General features: G+C 23.8%; 1 protein-coding gene across 2 annotated transcripts in view; it reads right to left on the bottom strand.

Annotated features, from left to right (window-relative positions):
* LOC129618803 (teneurin-a) overlaps positions 1-21,181 on the bottom strand; it is a 364,957-nt gene that overhangs the window by 312,963 nt on the left and 30,813 nt on the right. The gene's annotated exons all lie outside the window — the stretch shown is intronic.

Below are 21,181 nucleotides of genomic sequence, written 5' to 3'. Positions count from 1 at the left end.
AATAAAAAATTAAGTTATTCTAACAATTGAAGGTGCCACACGAATAACTAACTAAATGGTAACTTCTTAGGGACGGTTAAATTTGAAGAGAATCAGACGTAGAACATTATTTTCTGTTAAAACATCATTTGATAACTTATTATTAAATAAACATATTATTTTTGGTAGTAGTTAATATGTATATGTCAGAGTAGAGCTGATTGGTTAATGACAAAACAATTTTATTTCTGAATATATTGAAATACTTGTAATTTTTAGTAAAACTACCAGGTCAGTCAAAAAGGCCTGACACATTGCTTTTAAAAACGGCCATAAATAAAATTATTAAAATGTTTCTCACTACCGCAATGATTTTTTGTAGTTCCCGACATCGTACTATAAAAAAAATTACAAGTACCTTTTTAAAATTTATCCAAAAATCAGAAAAATCCCATTTCAGCGTCACAGTTTTTCTTGATTTATCTATAATGACTGCCAGTCTCTCAAAATAATGAAAATATATACTATTCCAAGAGTGGCCGGCAAGGCAATTTTTGAATAGCTATTTGTCAGTTCAAAGTGTCAGTCAACAATTTAATTAAAGTAACAATTTAATAAAATAGACAATCTTAACACTTAAATTAAGTTCTTACGGCAGATTGAATCAATCGAAAATAATATTTTACTTATATGCGCTATGAGCGTATTATAAACGAGTGACAATTTCTGGAATATATTGCCTCAAATTTTTTTTTTTAAACTAATTTCATATAATTACAAGTATACATACAAGACGTATATTTTTAACAATAATTTCCCTATTGAATAACAAAAAAGAAAAAAAAAATTGCATACACATACATTACAAACGTTTTATTAATATTCATTCACTTGATATACAAAGTCGCACAGAATTCACAAACATTCATACACATATGGGCGTATGCAAACATTTAATGTATATGTGAAAGTGTTATGTGTCTTAAAATACCCACAAAAAAGAATTTTCCGGTTCCAAGGATTCTAGAATTAAGAAATTAGAAAAAAGACAACGGCAAAAAAAAAATTAAAATTAAAACGAAAACGAAAAATAGAAAATAAAATGTGAAAAACTTGAAAGGCTTTTGTTCTTTTTTCCTCTCTCTTTTCATTTTTGTGTTTTTTTTTTCTCTCTGATAAGTTAATTCTTAGCTGTCATTCTCTAATTATGAAAAATTTTCATTCGCATAAAAATTTTATGTGGCTTCACTGTTTTTCAAATGGTGTCCTTTAATCCCTGCTATGAAAAATATTATATTTTAAAAACAAACTGTAAAAAAAAAGTAGGAAAATTATAATATGCTAAAAAAAGAAGAAGAAGAAAAAAATTAAAAAGAAAAGGGTTGAAAAAAAAAAATTCTCAATTTTTTTTTTACTTTATTTTAATTTTATTTTTTGTTTTGTGTGTGATTTTGTGAGTAAATATGGGGTCTAAATTATTTTCTCTCTTTCTTTTGTAAAGAAACACAAAAAATGCGGGCATATATAGAAATATTTCTATTTAAAAGTTAGGGTATGAAATATTTTTAAGTAAATTTTTTTTTTAAATTCTGATATTAAAAATTTTATTTTCCACTTAGAAAAAGAAAATCATAAGGAAATTGTCATAGACATTCATAGCATTTCGTCAAGCTTTTTGAAAAAACGGTCTTTTTAGCGGGATAAAGTATTTTAGTCCTAAATTGCAATAATTTTCTTTATATAATAATTCGGTTCAGGCAACTAAAATGTAAGCTGAGCTCAGAGCTTTTGAAATTCTACCGCGTTTTAAAATTGTTATTTAGAATACAGTTTTTAATTTGTAAAGCTGAATAATTTTTCACGGGAAATTTCCAAAGTCACTTCGTTCTTTAAACAATAGCTCCTTTTTTTTCAATTTCTTGTCACCTAAGTTTCCTATTCTTAACTTTGTTAACGATGAATTCATAATTATATTATGGTTTTTTTTTTATTTTAATATTCGTCACTTTCAAAAAAAAAATATTGGAATAAATGTATAGGAATAGAAAAATTAAGAACTTAACGAATTATTATTATGCAAAAAATAAAAAAAAAATGAGAAAAAACTGAACAACAAAAACAATATTAATTGTTCCTTGTTTTTTTTTTTTTACGAAAATAATTTTTAATATTCATAACGTAACAATAACACCAATAACAATATAAAAAGTTTTAGTCCTTTTCTCATATACGAGTATTTGATTTTATTTAGTTCGTTTTTTTGTTTTCCTGTTTTTAAATGGTTGACGACACTCTCGCTTATCTGTATATACCTACTAAAGAATAAAACGAGAAAAAAATAGAGTTGACCTTGTCAACTCTGTGATACCCGTACGAATTTGTTATCCTATGTGCGAATAACTAATGTGCCATAACTAAATATGGGGTAGACTATGACTTAAAGTTGACGTATTACCATATTAATTTATGCAAAATTTCAGTACTATGTGTTTTTCCAAATTCCGGTTTTGCCAAACTACTATTGAAGTTGTATGGCAGCTACCAAGAAGAGCCAAGAAATTTTAGCGAATTTTATCAAGCACATCGGCCCTACTAATATATTCACTTGTGTGAAATCTCAATATCACAGCTTTTATAGTTTCTGAGATATAGCCAAATAAATTTTGTAGTCGTATGGCAGCTAACCGAACCGGTACCCCGATCATGTCCAATTTAAATAGGGTTCTGGCACTTACTACAATAAATCATTTGTGAAAATTTAGTAAACTTAGCTCAATTAGTTTTTGAGTTATCGTTCGGACGGACGGACGGACGGACGGACGGATGGACGGACGGACAGACAAAGCTAAATCAACTCAGAATTTGACGCTGATCAAAAACATACACTTGAGTCTATATCTAACACCGTTATTTCTTAGCGTTACAAACGGTAAGGCAAATTTAGTATACCCTTCGAACATACGTTCGTACGGGTATAAATAGCAATAATAATGGAGGAAATTCTTTAAAAATGGCTGGCAATAATGATGAGCACACTAAATACTATATTTAAGGATAAAGAGAACGCAAAAAACTCAAAAGATATACAAAGAAAGCAAAAAAAACACAAAATCCTTTCATTTTATAATGTTGTTAATAATTTGATAATGCGGGTGATGACTGTTATAATTTGCATATATTATTATGTGTGTATAACTTAAAAATTTTTTTATTCTGACTTTATAAGTTCCATTCTTTAAAATATAAAGAAAAAATCCTCATGCAAATTTTGAAAAAAAAACAGAAGAAATAAAACAAAAGAATTTTTCTATTTCGTTTAAAAAAATATGGTTGTGTATGTATATGGCTGACTATTTGCGTATGTGTGTATGTGAGAGCACTATACTTAAATTGGAATTTATTAAATCCCTTTTATTTTTGAATTATTAGAAAATATTAATTAAGATTTTGATCTTTTCGAAGAAAATAATAACAAAAATTATACAAAAAATAACATTAATTTATAAGAGAGAGAAAAAAGAAAATTTTAATAGGAAAAATTGCTTTTTAATCCTTTTCAAAAAATTTATCGTCTTGCATAAATTTATAATTTCGAAAAATTTTTTTCTTGGGATTTTTTTCTTGGTCTGTTCAACACCATGTACCGCAATATTGGCTATCAAAATTAAAATTGATTTCATATCATTTGGTTTTTTTAAGTACTCATAGAAAAAACAACATACCTAGTATAGTCATAAAATTTTGTTGATTTCCGAAAATTTTGCATTTATTTTAATATAATTTCTCATAATGAAAGGATTTAAATATAATTTTATCAGAATAATGGTTGGTACTTGTGTTATTAAAATATCAATTTCTATAAAATGGTGGACTTTTTTAATTTTAGATTGTAATGATTCGGATTATAAAATTTATTTATGCATTTAAAAATAATGGAAAATTTTACAACTGTTCTATGGTATACAAAAGAGCGCGGTATTTTTTTTTTAAAAGGGTTGTTATTGGTTTTAAGTGCAAAATTTAAAAAGAATTTAGTAAGTTTGTTACTAAATTAATTTTACATTATTAAAATTGAAATTAATATTTAAATAAGTAAAATTTCTAAATGAAATTATTAGCATGATAAGTACATTTACAATGCATAGGAGTATGAATTTATCATGTAACATTTAATGAGAGACAAAAATGATGTGTCGACTGAGTGCGAAACAAAAATCTCCAAAGAGCGTAAAACTAATAATATTAAGCAGTATTATCAATAATAATAATATTAATAATGGCAATAATAGATGATACTGTTATGGTGACAGTTAATTTTCCTACTCGCGGCGGAATGCAGTCGTCACTGGCGGGACACGAAAGGGTGCCGGCGGATTCGCTGCGGAGTTGCTGGGGATGAGCAGGAGCCGGGTTCGCACTATTGCGAATTTCTTCACGGGGCACTGCCCGGTGAAATACCACCTGCACAGGCTGGGGAAGTCGGGCTCCCCCCTGTGCAGATTTTGTGGGGGTGGCGATGAGACCGCCGTGCACATTCTCTGCGACTGTCCGGGTCCCTAAGTGTTCGGGAACTATTGTCCAACTCCCTTAGGGATATCTCCGGCTTTGTGATTGGGACGGGGATATTATAGACGGGAGAGTGGGGTAGCTACAATAAGTCAAAAATGGCTGCGGTGGCTTGGGGGGATGCTCCTGTCCCACTCGGTTCCCTTAGAATCTACGAATCTACGAAGACAGTTAATTTTACGAGTATAAAATTATTATACGAATTTTATAATGTGATGTAATAACAAATAAATGTGAAGTACTCTTAAATGAAATTAATAAAAAGAGAAGAGAACAATGAAGAGGGAACCCTTTTATCATGTAATAAATATTATGCGAAGCGGTAATGCTATGATAAGAGATAATAGAGTATTTTCTTATATTATTATAATTTATAGTACGAAATATAGTTAATAGCTATGCTATAACGCATAAAGGAAAATTTTTGAGAATCAAAATATTCGTATTCCTTAAAATTTTCATAATAATTTATTATCCATTTCTTAATTTAAAAACAATATCCCTTTTTTATAAATTATTTATGTCCATCATTATGTTCTTTGAAATTTAATTTAAACATTTTTGGAACATATTGTAGCATATAGTGCAATATTTTATACCTTTACGTCCTTCTCAGCTATATAGAATAAGTTTATATAAGCAATTTGAAAAATAGCTATTAAAAAATTTAGGTAAATTTTGAAACAGATGCGTGAAATAATCAGAAATACATGCATTAATATTTATACAAACTCATACTATGCGATATAAACGCATCTAATACAGGATTCACTTATCAACATTTGAATTGATTAATAATAGCATGTACCACAAAAATGTTATGTACTAGTTTAATATTATCATTTTTGCAAGAGTGATATGTTCATATTATATACATTGCATGCATTTTCAAAAAAAACGCTTTTCCCTCTCTATATTCACAATAAATAATTGATTTTGTGTATAGTTTTTCTCATGTTAAGAAAGTCCTTTTGTTCCATTATTGTTTGCTTTTTTGCAGTTTGTCTCTTTATAATGCAGTCCTAGTTGCATTATTCTATTACTGTTATTAACGTACTTGTACTGTATATAACAGTTTTTTTGGTGTAGTATTTTGAGAATAAAACTGAGCAAAACTAACTCTACTAATATCTGAAAATAGAAAATTTGTTCACCAAAAAAAAAAAAAAATATAATAAAAACAAGTATAAAATTTTTCCACAAAAGAATTTCTAATTTTGTCATGAAATGAGGAATACAATAGAAGGGAAATAAGGGAAAAAAAATAGAAAAGTATTAGAGTTTCGTAGGAAAAAAACAAAACACAAAAAAAAAGTATTGAAAATAAGTTTTGATAGAACACTAAAGCATTATTCTATATTAGTTTTCTACTTTATACATTTTGTTTTTTTTTTTATTATAAAGAACTAGTCGAGTATTTTGCAACAATAGCAAAAAATCAGAATAAAATAATAACAAAAAACTTGTGAATTTTCCCATTATCTCCGAAATATAGTTTTGCGCGATGTGCGATATTTTCATTCTTTTCTTTTCTTCTGTGTTACATCCAGTTTATTTTACAGTTTTGTAAATTGTTTGGTGGTGAATAAACAAAGATATTTCCATTGTAATATTATAATATAAGTATATGCACACATTATATTTTTAAGAGAAGTAAATGTAATTTAGCTTTGGTTTTCAAGTTAATTTAGTAAAACTTTTTGTATTTTTCTTCTGTTTTTAATAATAATAATAGAATAGAGAGAAAAAGAAACTTTTCTATTGAATTAATTTTATTAGTGCAGTACATTCCATTGGAAATTAGGTGCACCATTGCTTAATGAAATTTCTAAATCACTGTACAATTTTTCTTTTATTTTTTTTGTAAATGCATAGTGATATCTAATTTTATTAAAATACAGTGTTAAAAAATTTCTACAAAAGAACAAGTTATATATGTGTATAACACATTACTACTATAACAAATTGTACATTATTTGAATGTAATATTGTTTTAATTGAAATTAATTCGAAATGACAACAAAATATGCTCTGGAATATTCTCTGAAGATAATAAAAATGTAATGAGAAATTTTAAGATTATATTAATATCAAACATATTTAAATTGTCATTTATTTATAGTTATAGTGATCTATCTGAAATTGAAGAGAATTTGAAAATTATTTAGTCCTAGAAAATTATTAATATTTTCGTTCCTTAAAATCTGAATTTACATATAGAAATTTTAAAAGTTTATAAAATTTTATTAATTATTTTATTAATTATTTTATCATTTCAATATATAAAAATTTTAGTGAAATTCTGTAATATTGAAATGATTGACATTTTTTAGTTAAATTTTTTTGCCTTCCAGAGCAAAAAATAGGAGCAATTATTATGTTTATACAATAAAAAATAATCTCAAACCATATTGCATTAGAATTTATGATACACAACCTTAAATTTACAAATAATGTATTAAAGCGCAATGTAAACCTCGAATTACCTAAATTGATTCTGTTATTCTGTTGGGCGTTCTCCGATCAAATTAAAATGGCACTTATTTATTACTCTTTGCAAATATAACATATAATGTAATTGAAGAAGAATATTAGATTAAAACTTTGAGTTACACTCTCTAATATCATGTATTTTACGAACGGCATGAAAAGCTGCTATAATTCTTTTCATATAATTGAATTTTGAGGAATAACTAAATTTAATTAATTTTTAAAATGAGGGAGTGTATTAGTATTGAGAATATCAGTACAAATTTAACAATATATCATCAATTACAGAACTATAATAATATATAATTTAAGTAAGTAATTTCGAGGTACTACTTAATGTGTACTTAATTATTATTTTTGAAATAACGACAAATTAAAATTAGAAAACCGTAATAATATTCGAAAGTGTTATATTTGCCATATACGTAAATAAAATCGCATTAAATTTTCAAATCTACTAAATTTTGTCCTACAGAAAAGCAAATTCCGTTAGCAGTTTTGTCCTTGAATTGAAACATTCACTCTTCACATTTAAACCAATACACCATTTATGCCATTTGATCATTCACAATCGCAGAATATAGAACTTAGAACTTATTTCTACATAATATTAAAATGCGAGTGCGTTTACAGTACCATAGAATTTCTTAAAATTCTATTACCATTTTCTTTTATAAAGTTTTTTTTTTTTTCAAATCTTTAAAACTTTAAAGTATATTTATGAAAGTTTGCATTGTAACTAAGATGATTAAGCTTTAAAAATAATAAAATTTTTCAAAAAGTTTCTTACTAATTAAATGATTAAATAAAATTTCATTTAATGGGAATTTTTGAAAAGAAGAATGAAAACGAAGTTTCCATATCTTAATTTTTGTAACTTTGTTCTTATTAAAAATTTTTTTTTTTTTTGCATTTGAAGCCAATTTACAACAGTTTTCCAACTGATTAGATTTTTTTTTTGTTTTGATTCTATTTTTTTTATTATACTTTTCTCATATCCATTTTCACTTCAGTTTTCGCATTTCTCTTTTGCTTTTCTTTTTTTTTATTATTTTGTACTTTACGGATTAAATTTCATTTCTAATTCTATAAGTATTAGGTTGTATTAAAGTTATTCTTAAGTATATATAGCTAAAATAGCTTAAAGAATAATAATAATGTTTGTATGTATGTATAGAAATTAAGATATAGCTAACCAGAAAAAAAAAAAATAGAAAGAACAGAAAAGAAAAACAGGATGGCTCAAAATGGAATTTGTGACAAAAACTTTGTTGACTTCGGGAAATTTTTTTTTCTTTTTTTGGAATTTTTTTTTTTTTGTTTTTTTAAATATGCGGAAAATGAAATAAGTATAAGAAAGAAAATGTAGGGAAATCCAATTAAATGTTTAAATATTTAAGTAAATTTAAGTAAATTTTCTTTTCAATACTAAATTTTTTTGTCTTTTTTTTTTTGTGTGTGTTGCTTTCGTTTGATATCATGAGTTGATAGCGTTCATTTTCTAAAGTGAAAAGTCTTCAATTTTAATATAAAGAAAAGTTTTAATTTTTTCCTTATTTTATTCTTTTTTTAAGTATATTTAATTTTGAAGAAATGAAAAAGAATTATTTTTTTTTTGTTATAATAGTGAAATTGGATCAAAAAGTAGAAAAGAAAAAAAAAAGTTTTATTAATTTAATATGGAAAAGTGAAAATTTTCTAAGAACATGTAATTTGAAAATTTTTCATAATTGTATTATTGCAATAATTTTGCACATTAGAAATTAAATTTATAAAAATCAATTAGATTTTTGTTTTTAATGCAATTTCATGTCAACGTTATTTGAAAATTACATGAAATTTTAATATTAAAGATTTTTCGGGTGTTATTCGCCCTCTACCATCTAATTTTGTTCTCATTTCTGTTAAAATTCAATTTAGAATATAAGGCATTACTACTTACATTCTTATTTAAATTACTCTTCATTATGCTACAAAAACATCTAATTACGTTCTCTTAAAATGTCAAATTTATACTGTTATTTCCGTTCGAGCTCTCAATAAAATCTTTTATTTGGGTTCTACTTCGGTATATTTTATGTTTATTCAGTAATAAGAGAAAATGTTATATTTTTAATGAAATCTTGATAAAAGAGTATTTGATTTGAGTATTTTATTTTGATTATTGAGACAGCGATGTGATTTTTTTTGTAAAGAGAGTAAGAAAAACGCTAAATTCGATGAGTAATATCATTGCAAATTAAGAGTATAAATTGCATATTATTTAAAATTGAACTGAATATTTACAAATCGTAAAATTATTCATATTGATGAGTTTAACTGAAATATAATTATTTTACTTTCGATGTTACATTAATTCAGTAAGTTCTCTTAAATTTTAATAAATAATATACAAATATGAATCCGTTTTAAATATTATATGAAAGAATATTAAAACAAAACTTATTATTTAAAATTATAAATAGCTTATTGTATAAACAGAATGATAATTTTTAAAAATACTAAAAAGGTTATGCTTAGCATAATATTTTGCATTATTCCGAAAATTTCTCTTTTTATTTTTTTTAATTTTCTTAAATTTTTAATCTCTTATATTTCATCAACATCATAATACTAATTACATTTTATATATAGTTTGTATACATGTTTATGTCAAAGTCTAACTTACTTTTCTGTTGTTAATATCTGACGTAACCTAAATATGTAATTACTTTGTGACTTTTGACCTAAATTTGTGAATAACAAAACAAAAACAAGAAAAAAAAAAATTTACAAAAAAATTAATGGGAAGAGTTTTTATTTTTTGCTCTTTTTTTTGTTTTTCTTCTTTCTCTTTACAAAGTTTTGAATACAAAATGTGAAATGCACAAGTTATCAAAGTATAAAGTTATATAAAAAAAAAAGCGTTTTTGGATTCATTCCTTTAATATTTTCTAGTTTTACAAAGAAATAAAAAAGTTTTTCTTCTTCTAAAAGATTAACAAGCTCCTTTAGTCCTTTCATAATCACTTTATATATATATATAAAAAATAGAGAAATTTTCATATTATTATAATAATTTTTTTTCCTTATATATCCCGTACGACATGAGTAAAACTTATATGTTGTTCTATACTTGGATGTTTTCTTTTCTTGTTTTTCATTAAAAAACGAAGAAGTTTATATTTTCTTAAATTAGAAATAAAGCTGCCTATTAGTATATAAGTTTAAAAGTTTATTTATATATACAACATCATGTCAAGCGTGGCAAATAAGAGTCACTTTGTTTATTTCTTATGGAATTTACATATATTTAATATGGAATTGAATGCAAATTTTAAGAATATTTTATAGATTTTTTTTGTGTTCTTTGTTGGTAAATTCATTAAAGAGCACTTACATGTTAAGTGTATTTTTTTTTTAAATTTTAAGGAATGTTAGTATTTTGAGGGAAATCTGATTAAATAAATAATAAATCGCAAGTTATTATAGTTTCAATGATGCATAAGAGACGATCAATTAATAAAAGAGTTCAAATTAGATAAAAGAGAAAAACTTACTTTAAAGAAATGCAGCAGAATTTAAAAGAGATTTGAAATACAAATAAATATAAGAGTTAATGAAATGATTTTATAACTCAAAAACGAATGTGGTGAATAATTGAAAATATTCGAAAATCTATATCAATCTATACCAATAACAACTTGAAATATTTGTACGTTACGACACGTTGGCGCGATTATGCGGTACAGAAAAATTTGTGCTACACAGAACTCGTTATTAAAAAAACTAAAGAACTTTATTTATAGTGGAAATAGCTACAAATCGTATTGCAATATTACATAGATATGAAGTTATTATCACTTGAAAATTACCCAGTAATACCATATTTGTGGTGTACAAAAGTTGATTCTGAGTTTTATCAAATTGATCTAGTCAAAGTGTTATACTTCAGTCACGAGAATATTGAATAAGAGTTAGATTTAAAAAAAAAAAAAGTAATTTTAGTCATAAATCATGTGAATTTTCAGACACTCAATGAGTACAAGTCAAAATTTCAGTCTAAATTAAGCTTTTAAAAATTTTAATTTTATTATAGTAGAAAACAGTATTTTGTTTTTCATATTTTAATTTTTATAATATAAAAATTTATAACATTATTTATGTTATAACAGCGTGCATTAATTTTGGAATAAAAGAGGAGAAAATTCTTAGAATACCTTCCGTTTGTTGAGTTTCTCTTTAATTTTTGCGTTTTTGTTTACTTTCCTGTAGGGGTTTTTTTCTAAATAGTTGAAAATTTTCCTTAGATCCTTTTCTCGTTGTTTCTTGTTTTTCTAATATTTTGTTATTTTCTTCTTATATTCCACATTACAAAATATATATAGTTTTTAAGTTATGTTTTTATTTGAATTTTGTGATAATGTGTACCCATTCATAATATATTTTAGTGTTTACATACATACCCCTATATTATATCATGTAGATTATAGTATTTTTTTTTTTAATTTTTTACGCCCTAAAAATTTTTCACTCTCATATTATAATAATATTTTTCATATATGTGAGTACGATTCTGTTTTTGTAAATAAACATGTAATTTTACTAATATATGCTATTTGTACATATTAGTGTTTCTGTATATTACAATCTAAATTTATTTTTACATACATATTTGTGATGTTTACAAAACTTAAGCTCTTGTATGTATAAATATTAAGTATGTATTTATCTATACTTGTAATAATAATATTTAAATATAAGCTTTATATAAATGACGAATATATGCAATATTATTGGAGTATGTATAAGAAAAATTTGTTTATATACAAACAGTTTAGAGTCCTTTTTAGTATATATGTATATATATAAAATTGTGTGTTTATTTTTATATATAATATATAATGTGCCTACTAATTTATTTGCATTATACTCGTATTTATATACATTGTATATAAATCATATCACATAACATGGTATGTGTGCAGATATCCTATATTAATATAAGCATGTACATACAACATAACAGAAACAACTTGAATTACAGAAGCAAAAAAACTAACATTTTTGAATTCTCTAAGTAGCTAGCTATATTTATAAAACATAAACTGTATACAGAATTAAATTTTTGAGTTAGCTATTTCAAAAGAATTGGTACCCCTAAAAGTATGCAATTATATTTGTGAAATTTAAACAATGCAAATTTTTTGGATAAATCATAAAGTAAGATTAATTTTGAGTTAAAATTAAATTTCGTTTAGAAATTTGTACACTTAGATCCTCCAATCGAATTCAATAATTCTTCAAAATGACCTAGCTAGATTTAAATGATAAAAATGCCGTAGATTTAGTTGGTAAAATACTAAATTGAAAAAAGCGAAGCCCTTATTTCGTGTGCACATTGTTTCAATTGCATTTCATTTGGCGTCACAAATGAACCCAAAATAAACATCTTTACTTTTGAATTCTACAATCGTAATTTTCAGTGGTATACTTTAAGGGATATTTTTTCCTTGTTTATTTATTTGTTGTAGCTTGTGCATTGCTATTTCTTATATTATTAAATTTAAAATATAAGCTATTTATATTTTGTACATATGCATTATGCTTGTACATTTTTTAAAGTTTAAATCAAATTTAATGCAAAAAAATGTAGTGCCAGCTTCGTAATTATTGTTGCTCTATTTCTTAAGTATCCAGAAGATTTTTGTACAAGATTTTAGTGATAAGTTCAATATTTATTTTTGTTGGTAATGTTTTACTAATCAAAAAATATATTATTTTTTCTATAAAGTTTAAATATGTAAAATATTAAATATGCAATTGTAAAATATTGAGAAAGTATTTTATTCATTGCTGGCATGTAAATATTACCATACTTAAGCATGTCATATACACACTTTTTGTAAAAAACAAAATCTGTAAATCTGTAATGGGTCAACTTGCTTAAAATATATTAATTTGTTAGCACTGCTCTTAACATAATTTTTTTATTGAAAGAAAAATTAAGAGAAATTGTAAAAATTTAAAAAGTTTATTGTGAATAATATTTTTAAAATTTTTTATGTTAATAACAGAATATTCTCATAAGCAATAACGAGAGAAGATTGCTTTTTAAATAAAAGGCATTAAATATGAAAATTTATTGAGTATTTGAATTAAAAATTGAATTGCTTTGGGAAAAACATTACTCTTATTAAAAAATTGTAGGCGTAATCAACAAAAGAAGTAGAGTTGAATTTATTTGTTTATGTCCTTTTCATTTTTTTCATTTTAAAATACATGTTACAAAGAGAACATTAGATCATTTTTTAGAGGCTACCGATTTTACAATTTTTATTCAAACTAATTTTGGAACGCCGCTTAATATGAATATTTTAATTGAAAATTTTTTTAAATTGAATAATGGAATATTTTAATTAAGAAATTGAACTCATAAAAATTCCATTCAATCGGTAATCTTTATGAACTTATTAAATTGTGCTCTACATTAAATCAGAAAAATTAAAAGAAAGTGTAAAAGAGAAAAATATTTTAGTATGGAATGTCATTTTAGGTTCCATGAATTCCTAAAATTATATTTATAAGTTTTGTAATAGTTTTCAAGTAAGGTATTTTTTTGCATTCCTATTTTTCTCTTCTGATTTTTTTTTTATTTTTTCACTTGGAAATTTTATGTTCTTACTAAAAAAAAAGTTTTTTTTTTTTTTAAATATAGCTACATGGTATTTTTTTTTGTATATCAAGTGTATGTCTTGGGAAAAAGAAAAAAAAATGGTAAAAAATATTTGTTAAAACTCGTTGAGAATTCGTTCTAATTTCAATGTACTTACGATATAGAGAATGACTGCAACTAAAAGTTGTGATATAATTTAAAAGAATTTTAAGAGCAAAAATATTCAAAATATAAAAAAGTAAATTTTCTTATTCTCAACAGTTCTGTTTGGTTTTTTTTTTTACATTCAAATTGTAGGTCTTTGATATTATTTTGCCGAGTAAATTATTTTAGAGGAGTTTCTAGAATTTTAAACTTAAAATACGAGTAAAAATAAACTCACACTATTCAATGTACTGCCGTTTTCATTTGTATTACAACTGGTCCATATAGTATGAGCTTGTGTGTGTTATGTATTTTGTTCTTATATAGTGTTGTACATATGTATGTACAACATATGTATGTACATATGTATGTACACTTGATTTCAAATCCCAATTTAAATAGATTTTATTGATTGGTTTTGAATTTTTATTTTAAATTATATATACTTTTTAATTTCATAAAAATAATATAATATTTTTATTTATTATGTTGGAAAGAAATTCAAGTTTGTGTGTTCAAACCAATATATTTTCGTATTTTAAAATTGTTTCCGAATTCTTTAAAAAAGCATTTTGTTTTTGAATTTCTATGAATTATTGAAAAAACATATTTTTCAAAGGGATTACTTTAATTATAGTATTAAAATATTTATTATGTAAATTTTCACAAATTATATAAATCATAAAATATTCTTCTTAATTTCTTTTATAGCGGTATACGACTAAATAACTATCACTCCTATTTACTTCATGATAAAAATTTTAACTCTTATTGTTATTTTATAGGTGTTGTTCACGATATTAATAATTAATGTTAGGACATCAAATATTTCTAACAAATTTTGTTTCAAAAAACATCATCATGAGTAAATTGTAAGAGTATTGAAAGTTAACTAAGAATTTAGGAATTTATCATGCTCATAACGTTAGCAAATCAAACTACTGAAAAGAGTCAATACGAAAATAAAATTTCTGTTATCAAGAGTTCAGTGAAATAGAAATTTGAATTTTTTAACTTTATACAAAAATAAGAATAGGTAAAGTTGACCGTGTCAACTCTGCGATAATTGTACGAATGAACGATTTTCAGTGCTGTGTGTTCATTGTCACACTGTTCTATATGTATTTTCAGTTTATTTTTTTTGTTTACGCAAAAATTCAACACAAAAATTTTCAACACATTTTAACAGCTTCCATAATATATGATCCATTCTCTGACCATTATTATTGTTAGCGTTACAAACCGTAAGGCGAATTTATTATACTCTTCGAACATACGTTCTTAAGGGTACAATTACGACTTTTGACTAACTATTTAGGACTTAACTATTTAGGGAGTATTGTATCAAATTTCTTGCATCAATTTTTCAAGTTTAAACTTCAAACTACTCAGAGAAAAAATTTTATTTCTCTTATATTTTTATCAAAATTTTTATTTAAGGAACAAAATATAAATTTTTGAAAAATTAAAATGTCACGTAAAAAATTCGTGTCACTGTTAATAGAACCAAAAATTGCTTTATTTTTTATATTACTTTAAAGAAAATCATACTTTTTTAAAGTAGGGGTTAAAAAATTGAAGTTGCCTACGCAATTAAACTTCAATAAGGAAAAATTGCTAAAATAAGGAAACTTTTAAAATTGAAAACTGAATTAAAAAAAAAACATAATCGAAAAAAAAAAAATTTCTTTGAAAATAATTAAAGGATCAAATCAGCACACAAGCAAAAATATTCCAATTTTAAAAGAAAAAGTCCCATATACTAATATTAACCTTGACAAAAATGCCTTTATTTTTCGGCTTTAAAAGAAAATAAAACTATTTTTAATCAAAGGAAATTGACTTTAAACAAAAATTTAAGAAAAAATCTCCTTTGTCGCAAAAAGGACTTACAATTTTCAATCTTTTCTCTTTGCATTTGTTTTTATCATGCAAATAGAATTCACTTTAAGTTAAAAGTTTCAACAAAGTTAAACGCAAAAAACTGAAAAAAAAACAATAAGAAACGGAAATAAAATAAAAATTTTTTATATTATTAAAAAGTTTCAAAAAAATAAACGGAATGACGAACCTAATTGGAAATAACAAAAAAAAAAAAATAAATTTGGAAAGTAAATTTCCTTTGAACCTTACAAAATAAATCTGAAAACCTGTTCGCTCATTTACTTTTTTGAATAATTTCAATAACCTTTGATAAAGAAGCTTTAATGGAAAGTTAATAAAGAATCACATTTCTTCCTCTACGCCTTCTTTTATTTGCTCTTGAATTGAAAATTTTAGTAATTTTATTTTTGTATGAAAAATGATTTACGTTTTTTCTGTAAGTTTAAGTTCCTATGAATTTAATAAAAATATTGTGGGTCATCCTTATTAATTCCCGTCACCATTTTAAAGTTTAAAGCTTTGCAAAATATTCTTACAATAATTATCCAGTCTCCAGAGTTTTTGAATCAAAAATATTACAAAACAGCCTATAATCTCTACCATATTTGACTAAAAATGTGCTTATTTTAAAAACCATTAGTTTATTTTAAATTTTTTCTACTTTTTTCTATATAAGTTTATTTAGTATAGAAAAGGTATTTGAATTTTGTAAAACTTTGAAATGAAAACAATTTTTTGAATTTCTTTTTGCAATATAATAAGAAACGAAAATAAGCAAAGTTTAGAGAATTGCCTTTGAATAAAAGTTAAGGCAAGAAAAAAATTCATTGAATTTTAAAACTTTTTCTTTTTGTAAAACTGTTTGTAAAATTTCTAAATATAATCAAAAAATTCTAAATAGTATGAATCTATGTGAGAGAAAAAAAAGGATATTATAAAATTTAATGATAATCAAAGTGATAAATTTACAAGTGTTCCATTTTCGTGTATAATAACAGTTCAGATTACTTATGGAAAGTTCATTGTTAAACCAACTTTTCATTTTCCATACAGTTGTACTAGTTTCGGAAACATTGTATCTCCAATTCACTATAAAATACAGGCATATGTAAAATATTAGCGGATAAATTTTGCCCCTTTTAACAATAGACGTAAAAAAATCAATTAACCGGTTGTAGCTAAAAACTTATTTTAAAACCATAAAGAGCATGTAGTGTATTTCAATTTATACATTTATTCTTACTCAATATAAATATAGAAACTGCTTCACAATAAATCTATTAAAAAAATTTAATTCTCTAAAAAATGTAATCCCCTATTAAATGTTTACATACAGCAATTTAAAAAGTCACCATATAAAATGAAATAAAACCTGTTACAATTATTATAACATCTACCTACGTTCATTCATATTAATGTGTACCCATACCTTCATGTTTATAAGTAGTTAAACAGTAAAACGTAAAATTTAATTAAAACGTTTTATCCAATTTAACCAAAAAAATTGGTAGTCTTTGTAATAAAAAAATATTTTTAAAATTAACATTTTACAACATTATAAAGAAATGTGAAATTTATTTCTGTTCGCCATTTTAATATGTCATAAAAATAAATTATCCTTTTACTCAACACTTTTTTCACATTCCCGTCAATTGAAGTAACTATATTATATAGCGGGTGACACAAAAGAGTAGTTGCGTGTTCATTTCATATGCACACATTAAGATTTTCTACATAACGGAGGAAAATTTTTTTTGAAAATTTTACCAAAATTCAAACTTATTGGTAATTGGACAGCAGAATGCAGTGAATGAAGACAGTAATTTGAGAAACTAAAATAATTATTTTTGTAGTATAAAAGTAGAAATTTTACGTCTTGCTTACTTTGTGTATGAAATATAGAAAAAAATGTATAACATTAATGAAGAGCGTTCATTTAAATTATATTTACAGCCAAAACATTTCCTTTAAGATTAGTATTGAGAAATGTACTAACAAAGTAATAAAGTAACTCAAAACAAATTTGAGGAAGTTTGTGAGAATAATTTTTCGTATGCCAAACTGTTTTACATTTCTCAATTCTGTTCCTATTATTTGGATTCTTTCAAGCAGTAATTAAAATAAAGAAATGAAAATTTGAAATTATAAACATTGAATTGTTGCATTTTGTTACATTCATCTAAAATAATTTTAAATAATTTAAATAAATCTTTATAAATGATTTGAATTTCAATTTAATTAATTACCTGAAAAGAGAACGCAACTGTCATGCACAACGACAAAATATAATCGGGAAAGTTATCTAATGTCGTGTTTTTTTATTTTTCAAAAATTATTTATATGGGTACAAATAACTATTATGAGGAGATTTTATAATGCAACATTTATAATAACAAACATATTATTATTTTAATTTCAATTTGTATACATTTTTCTTTTACATCAGATCACGTTTTAAGGATTTAAACACCTATAATAAACCATTATAATTGCTATACTTTTAAAATGTCCTTTTTGAATTTTACAATCGTAAATACATTTAAATATTTTATTCTTTTATAGGCGACTACATATCAGAGATATACATTCCATATAGAAAATTATATATAGTGGAATAAAAAGCATTTATATAAGGAAAATATTTTCCCTGTCAAGGATAATAAAACAATATAATAATAAAATATACAAAATGCTCTACAATATAATAAGAATAATAAAATGAAAACTAAAATTAAATTACTGACTTTAATGAACTTAAATAACCTACAAGTTTAAAATATTATTATATATATAACAGTTATATATAAAAGTTATGAAAATATTATATAATATAATGGGAATAGTTTAAAATATTCTAGATTTTATATATAATCAATAGGTATATGTAAACATATGATATATAGAGGAGATAATATAAAAACTTAATTTAAATTACGCGATAAATCGTTTCATTTACTTCAACTCAAAGACGGTATTTTGTTTTATTTTGTTGTGTCATTTTCATTGCAATTTTAGATAAAACAATTTTTCCCCGAGTTTTTCATCATTAAATGCATATTACTACATAATACATAAATATATATCTAAAGAGCACTTTATGTACACATATGTAAATTAATTGTAAAATATTTTTGTTGCATTTGTGTGCAAACTGATTTATTTTTAGAAAATATTATGAACGCCATCTAAAAATTACTTTAATATAGTATGTATATGTATATTTCTATGAATGAGATTGCATAAAATCAATACCTTCACAATTTAATGTTAAATATTAAGTGTTAATACAGCTACCAACACAAATATAGCTATATAATTAGTTTGTAGTTGTATTGGAGCTGGTATGTGTTAATTTAAATTTAGTACAAGTTGCACACATATCGTGCGTGTATAGTATGTGAAAATTTTCATGAAAATTGCATACACATATACCATACGAAAATTTAATAAGTGTCAAGAGAATAAAGAAAATAATAGTATTAAAAAATAATATCACTTATGAACCAAACCTTTTTTACAGCATCATAGTTATACATTTATTTTATGGTGTAGGTGGTATTGTACTTATTAAGAAAAATATTGCATATATTTGGGGGCAACTATATTACACAAAGTTGCATGTAAAGAATTTTAAATTTCTTAATTTTAAATCTGCTCTATACTCTCTATAGTAAATTCTAGAAATTTCTGATTTATTCACTTTTTAAGGGCAATTTTTTTTTTTTTATTTAATTAAAATGTTTATTGAAATCTACAAAAATTTTGTACAGTGTCTAAAAATTTTGAAATTATTTAGCGTGAAACAATTTTATTAAAAAAAATCAAATATTTTATGTATGTATATAAAGTTCAAAATGATAAAAGAAGAATTTGTGGAAGGAAAAATTTCCGTAAAGAGCATTTTTTAAATACTTAGTTTCTACCATTGATATAGTGTTTGTCAATAATTTTCCAGAAAGCTATAATATATAGCAAAACAGAAGATATAATTTATAGATTGAAAGCACAAGTCCAAAGTTAGAGATACAAAGAAAATAATTTGAGTATTACGTCACAAGTATGAATTTAAACATGAGTAGTACTCGAATTTAGTATGAAAACGTATTTACAATAAATTTAAATGACGCTTTATTCTAAATTTGAAATTTAAATACGATATGTTTTAAAAATGTTTTAATTATTTAACACACAGTTTAATAATTTTCTCAGTTCAGTTAACATTTAGCTATTTTTAATTTTTTTTCCAATTTCTATGAGATAATTAAGATATTATAATAAAAATTATTATTCGATGTTGCAATGCATTCGTAAAAGAGGAAAACTAAATCAAATATTCTGAGAATTGAATTTGCATTTCTTTCAACTACAAAGCAAGTGATTTTAAAAATTCTATATTTTAAAAATTGAATTTAATATAACAACGTATGAAATTGATGATTTTCAAATTATTTTTGTATGAAACTAAAAAGAAATACTGCAAAAATGGTCAATTCCGGAACAAAAATGGAAAAGTAAAACCCGCACTATCAAGTGGTATATTAGAACTAAAACTGAATATTAGAATGTAAATCTATGAATATTTTTCCAATAATTATGACGAAATCTATTGAATATCATTTGAGCTAAACCTTTTGACATTATATAAAAATAATTTTTCTTAAACTTCTTATCAATGCCAATTATTTACAACTAATTTTTCATTAAATTTTAGTAAAGTATCGAGCATAATCTCATATAGAAATATAAAAATTTCAACTTTTTCTTACATAATAACCGCGGCATAATTAAAATATGAAGGATATTTTATAAAATTATCCTTACAATGCCTACGTATATATTGAGCATATATCATTTTATACATCATTATTTAATACCGTTGGTACCATGTTTTTTTTTATATTAACGTTCAAAAAAAATTTTTATAATAAATTATGAATATCCTTGAAAAACATAATATTTTATTTTGCACATGCACCTTATACCTTATACACCCATATATACATATATATTCGCATACTTTCGCATACATTTAAATATTCCATCGAGTGCACAAAATTAAAATTTTTGTTGCTTCCTTCATCATTATGATATTATTATATGCTGTAATACCAAATGGACATTTTATTATTAATAAATCTGAAAATTTGCAACTTTTATATTATTATTCACCTCTTAATAATTCACAATAGAATTATTTTTGTTATGAAAGTTTAATTATACTTATTTTTTTTTTCTTCTTATTTTTGTCGCACAATTCTATTATTCCTTTTTTGTATAAGCATGTATTTATACTTCAATGCTTTCATAATATTTCTAATGATATAATTATTAAAATACATAATTCATAAAAACCATTTAATGATAATATATACATAATTATTATTTTTTTTAACATTCCAGTATATGTACATACATACATACCTACATTATGTCCCATTTGGTATAAAAGATTAAAATTACATA

Source organism: Condylostylus longicornis, unplaced genomic scaffold (assembly GCF_029603195.1).
Source record: "Condylostylus longicornis isolate FDR11 unplaced genomic scaffold, ASM2960319v2 ptg000010l, whole genome shotgun sequence".
NCBI lineage: Eukaryota > Metazoa > Arthropoda > Insecta > Diptera > Dolichopodidae > Condylostylus > Condylostylus longicornis.
The sequence above is the reverse complement of the archived record's forward strand: the minus strand, read 5'-3'. Positions and strand labels throughout refer to the sequence as shown.